The sequence below is a fragment of the Lygodium microphyllum genome, chromosome 25 (genome assembly GCF_053477565.2).
Source record: "Lygodium microphyllum isolate KBCC chromosome 25, Lygodium_microphyllum_v1.1.10, whole genome shotgun sequence".
NCBI lineage: Eukaryota > Viridiplantae > Streptophyta > Polypodiopsida > Schizaeales > Lygodiaceae > Lygodium > Lygodium microphyllum.
In genome coordinates this window covers 58,498,476-58,505,064 of record NC_141159.1, presented here as the reverse complement: position 1 = coordinate 58,505,064, position 6,589 = coordinate 58,498,476, and positions in this window count along the sequence as shown.

Below are 6,589 nucleotides of genomic sequence, written 5' to 3'. Positions count from 1 at the left end.
CACGTTAGACTATGTGAAACCTAGATTGATGCAAGTCTGCAATAACTGGAAAAGAGTTCGCAACAACAGCCTCAAGGCCTAGGTTTCTTTGTTGATTCCAGAGAACAGACAACCCTGTATATGAAGTTGGAACACAGGATGGATAGGCAAGAAACATTGCTCAAGATAAAAGTGGGTGGTCATCTCGTAGTAGCAGGGCTGCACAACGTCTTCCATGGAATTGTCAGACACCATATTGGCATCAGGAACATTAAACCCGTTTTGTTGAAAATTATTCCGGCTCTCTAGTTTCATGGCCAGCCCATCATCTGACGCATAGTAGGAAACTTTATCAACTAGGAAAATTGATGGCAGGTCCTGTGATGCAAGTGGGGGGATGCCTTGCTATGCTTCTTATCATGCGATTGTTGCTACACCCTCCCACTTTGAGAGGAAAGAGGCCTTCTTGGACAAGTTGGGGGATGTGGAGATTGATAGTGAATCTAGCTGTGGCCCTTGGAGCTAGACAACGATGCGACGAAGGTTGAGCGAGTGGACCACATCCTGAGTGAAGAGCATGAGCATGCCAGAGATGATGCAACAAGGGGGGTTGAGCTAAGGCAATTTGAAACAATCCCTTTCAGCCTTGATATTAGCTTCATGTCACTAGTTGGGATCCCTAAATGATTGTCAAAGGACAACATTTTATGAAGGCATTGGTCTTAAAACGGAGTTTGATATGCATGTGTTTATTGAGACGAACAAGACAACTGCAAGAATTTTCTCTACTGTGCTTGATGTGGAAAATCCAGAGTTCAAGGCCAAGCTTGACCGAATTGTTGAGTTAAACACAAAGCTGAGTGAAATGAACTTCTAGCTCATTGGCTGCTTTTCTCTCTATAGTACCACACTGGGTTGTGTGTCTCTCATCTAAGGGCTAGTGAAATAGAAGAGACTATTGTTGTAATGCACTGCTTCTGCTATTGCTCAGCTTTTGATGCCATGGGTATTTGTGTAGGGTAGATTTCTGAGATTCATCGTCTTTATGGTAAAGATGGAGAGACAAACTCCCCAGGACTGTTTACTGTTGGACTGAAGGGGATTTGGTTCACTTATTGTGCTTGGTATCTATCTATTTACATCTTGGTAACTAACACTCACGTTGACATTCAAGGTGGACTACTGCATATATGCAACCAGCAAAATATTTGGGATGCTTTTGACAAGCTTCAAAATGGATCAAGTATCACAGTAGCGAACTTGGCCATTAACAAGGCGGTGCCGGTTCCTAGGAAGAGGGCTTATCAAGATGGTAAAAGTTCCTTATCAGAGGAACAAGATTACATTGCAAGGGACCCAAGGGACTTTGAGCCAAATGAGCAGCTTAAACACATAGAGATCAGGGTTTTCCTTGAGACCTAAGGGACTGCCCTTGATCAGATTGGTATATTGCACCTATGGAGGCTCCAATTGCACATGCCCAAGGCATTTATCATTTGCGAGCGATTACAAATACAAATGATTGGATTTGGAACTTGCAGTTGCTTTGGCCATGGAAAGGAAGGGATTGACCCTCTCCTAAATATTTGTGTCAAGATGTGTCACTGAGATGTGACATCAATACTAGGAGCATCGAAGGAGCTTAGCTGTTGTTATTCAAAAGCATTCCAGCAAGCCTCTGTAGTGTTGACTCTAGAGGGTATGGCCAATCTGAGTTAACAATAAGTGAACTTGACTATGGTACTCATAGTGGTATGCCTATGTCTATGTTGGCAAGTATATGCCCCAGTTTGGTAGTGATACTTATGTTGGTCATGAGATGATCATGTTTGACAAGGTTATGCTCTTGTTTTTGGCAATGCATTTTGAATCATTTAACAATAAACATGATCTAGCATGTACTTATCGAAAACCTTTATTGCACATGATAGTATATTATGATATAGTAAACTTTTTGGTAACCCTTTCTAATGTTGAAAGATACCAAAACTATAACAAATTTTGTTTGAGCAAGGAGTTTCGTAAGGCTAAATTTGAGATATAAGGCAAAGACTAGGAGAAATGAGAGAATTTTTTGTGCAGAAAATTTCTGGTGGCCATAGATGAGCTTAGAAGGCCCATTTTGATCATTTTGATTACAAATACGACCACATTATGAGGAAGGAATTTGACAAAATTTAGGAGGCTTAGAAAGGACTACTACATGGGTACTATAGTTGAATCTTGTGAAAAGGAGAACTTTTTAGATGAATCTAGTGAAGGATTCTCCTTCTTGGATGCTAATATAATAGATTCTTAAAATGCAAAGAAATCACTAAATTGAACTTTAACATATTTAATAGGTACTACATTATAGTGAGATAGATAAATTTTCAATAAATTTTGATGATACAAGGACTATGTCTTGCCATTACTTGCCAAGGCTTAATCTAAACATTATGAACATTTATCATGATAAGACTCAAACCCCATCATGACACTATTTGTGCTACCTTAAAATTTTGAGATTTTCCACATATCCACGACTAGAGCCAAGGTTATATTTATTAAAAATATACTATAGCTAGGATTTTTTGAATATGATCCAAGGTCCAAAAGTTCTTGATGATATTGTTATGTCTTCCTTGGTAATCCCTTGAAAAATCCCATTTCCGGACTATAAGATACAAAAGTATCTCATAAATAATAAAGAAAATACTCTCTTTCAAGAAGAAAAAAGAAATATAAGAAGAAAAAAACAAAAAAACAAGGCTCTTTGATTGAATTCTTTGCAAAGTAATGTGATTAAAATCACATATATTGTACTTACTCTCATCACATTAATGAGAAAGTTTATATTGATTAGCATTTAGATCTTCTATGTCTCTTTGATTTGTTGTAGGATTTTGTTATCATGTTGCTACATCTTCTTGGCATAAAGGAAAATACTATTTCTTGGTAGTATATTCTCCATGACTTGGGTATCACATATTGGAAATGCTCCCTAATTATTAGTATAGGATATTCATGGTTTGATAACATTGTGTTGCATAAGAAAAGAATATGTTAAGGGCTATAAGAGAAAATATAAATCTTATGAGCTCAAGATGAAAGACAAATACTTTAAATAAAATGTGAGGTGTTTTTATAACAAGCCTTCAGTATTGTATCTATTTAAAGAAGTTATTCATCCTTTTTGATATTATTGCCTCCCCAACTAACCTACTTGCTTTTTGATTATTTTCCAAGCACAATAGTTTTGATAAATCATTTGCCTTCACATTATGAATATTAGTCTTATTGTGAGAGTTAAACAATTAAAATAACCCAATAACCCACTAATACATCTCATTAAACCTATATGTATAATAAAGTACACACATTTTGGTAGCTCAACTATTAATAAATCAGTTGAATATAATCCTCTGTCCACCCAAATATCAATTTAAAGTATAAATAAAAATGCGAAAGAGAGTTTGGACATAAATGAGAATCTCCTTGAGATAATTTTCACCTTGGTGAAATAGAAAGAGTGCTATTGACACTTCTATTGATGAATGTAAGTATCTCCTTATGGTGTATTTAAGTGCTCGATAAATTCCTTATGGAAGGAGAGAGAAAGACCTACAACAATTGAATACATGTTTATTAGGATCTCTAATTAACTAATGCAAAGGCAAACATTAAAAAACTTTTGCACTCAATATTCCAAAAAATACCTTGATGAGGTTCTTTGTTCTTGCACTCTAATGAGATCTTGAGCTTCTTCTAATTGCACATACAAATATATATGAAAAGAGAAAAGAAATAGTGAGAGAAGTTCAAAGAAAACAAAGAGGAAGGATAAAAATATCCAAATGTTTGTATGACTTCTAAAACTGGTGCAAATGCAAACATAAAGAAAAAGAATACTTAGTGTGTTCCAAACAATACCTTAATGAATTCTTGCTTATTGTTGTCAAATGATATATCAGTCTTCTTTCAATGATAAATGGAAATGCTGAGAAGAATAAAGATAATTGAGAAAGAGAAGTGGAATAGATGAGAGAAAGACAAAAAAAAAGTATATTGGGCTTCTTCCAATGGTGCATGAGTAGGAGAGAGAAAACTGGCTAAGATATAAAGAGAAGAGGAGAGATGATATCTCAAGTTTCTCCTAGTAGCTTAGATGAATAGGAGAGAGAAAAATGGTGAGAAGAGAAAAATGTAAATACAAAAAGGAACAAAAACAAGAGAACATATAGAAATCACAAAACAAAAAATATATAAATAAGCAAAGTCAAAAGAACATAATTAAGCTAAAAAATGATCTTTTAAAGATCATAATAAAATTTTTGGGGATTTAATGGAGCATTCTTCTCAAGGTCTTAGTCAATTTGTTTTGGAAAAGAAACCATTTCAAGTGAAAGGAAAGGAAGAGAGAGATGTTGCCATTATTTGATGTTGATTTGGCCCTAAAATTAGAGAAAAATAAGAAACCAATTAGAAGTTATTCTTCTCCCATGTTTATCCAATTAGGATGTGATTGAGAATTAATCCAAATCCTTATAGGGCTTGTTTAGTCTAAAAAATTAGCCCTAATGTCCATAGAGAGTGAGAAGGCTACTTTAAAAAATTAGCCCTAATATGCATAGAGAGCGAGAAGGCTACTTTCAAAATGCATAGAGAGCGAGAAGGCTACTTTCAAAAATTAGCCCTAATATGCATAGAGAGCGAGAAGGCTACTTTCAAAATGCTAGGAGATATCTTGTAGTATGAGTATTTCTTTGTCATATAGGAGAAGCCTATTGCACATGTGGACAATAGCGGCCAGGGTCCCCTCTAGTAGCCATTGTTGCCATTAGTTCTTGTGAGGAGGGTACAAGCTTGTCTCTTGCACTTGGTGTAGAGGATAATACTTAGATATAGGTCTTTGATATGGGTGTGGATAATGCCCTCACAGATATAGCTCATCATGATAGAGGCTAGTACTTAGATATAGCTCATCATGATAGAGGCTAGTACTGAGATATAGGTCTCTGATGTGGCTAATACTTAGATACAGATCTCTGATGTGGGTGTGGGTAATGCCCTTGCGGACATAGCTTGTCATGATAGATTTCTTGCTATTGAGATGTACATATTGCAGAACGTGGTTGATACTCATGTGATCAAGAGGCCACTAGAGTCTCCATTTGTACCTTTGTGTGGATTAGTCTGCAATAAGGATTATGGGTGCATATCTTGAAAAGTTCAAAGATGCATTTGACATCTTATAGGATTACTAGTGCTTGATTTCTTCTGTTTGTGATATAACTTGGTTTTGATAATGAGGAGTTCCAAAATATGCCGATTTAGCACTCAGTGGAAGCACACAAAATAAATATATGGGATGGAAACCATTGGTTCAAGGTATAGTATGCTTATATTTGCAAAGACATATATATCTTGTTATTTAGTTTGTGCTATTGGTTACACAATCTATTTCATGAGAGATACCTATCTTTGCTTGTAGCATGGTTCCATATGGGCAGACATTATGTTAGGGCATGATATAAAATCTTGGAGCTTACCAAAATTGACTACACTGACCATTTGTTAGGGTGTATGGAGAAGGGTTTGACATCATCCAATGCTACACATATCTTGATGTTTCATGGCTCTGTTCTTGTGAGGTGTCCACCAGGCTCAATCCAAGGTGCACCTTTTAGTAGTCCATCAGTCGGTTTTCCAAATGACGTTGCCCGGCCCTCCCTTGGAGTATCACGGGGTTTGTCACTTAGGCCCTACTAAGTCTACATCGCACAACTGAAGAGTTTCGGTCGAACCCACTAGGATCGACCTAAATTTTTGGGTTCCTAAAATCAGATGGCTCTCCTAACAGCTAGCTAGCATCAGTAGTTTTAAGTTTCCATTTTCTATAGGATTACTCGAATTTGTTCAAAGAGAATGGGAGATGAAGGGGAGTGTGGTACATCAACCCTCTTGCCCATAAGGCAAAATTCCATTCTGGCCCCCTAAAACAATGCAAGTCAGTTCTACCTAGTGACTAGTTGGTCAATTTATCATCTTCCTATTTCTATCACTAATTTAGAAAAGCTCCCAACTAACCGGGACTACCCTGCCATTGGACGACCCGTCGGAGGTCATGCCCACCCACTTTCCTTTCATGACGGTATCATCTTTAGTTTTTTAATTACCTACATCACATTTATTTGAAACATATACAACCAACTTCCTTAATTAGTCAGTTAAATCACAGGTTCCTTCACATAATTTATCTCACACAAACATGCATAAAATTCAAACAACCCTTGAATTAAAAAAAAATTATTTTTATATTGGAAGTTTATTGCAATTTCTATCTTTCAAATCTTGAGGAAGATATACATAATTTCACGAGGATATTTTGCCCACCAAGATTCCTACCTTGTAACTAGTATCAGGGTTCCAAGATCCCATCCTAGGTCACGAAGGGGCTCTCGTTAGATTCTAGGAGTAATGCAGAATCTACAGCTAGAGCCTCTCTTGGTATCCACATTTTCTACTGCTCGAGACTATCTTTACGGACAGACCTTTCCACTATAGAGCCAGTCTAAGCCTCTCGAAGCAATAATCATGACCCCCTTGGAGTAGGGTTGCGCATCTAGCT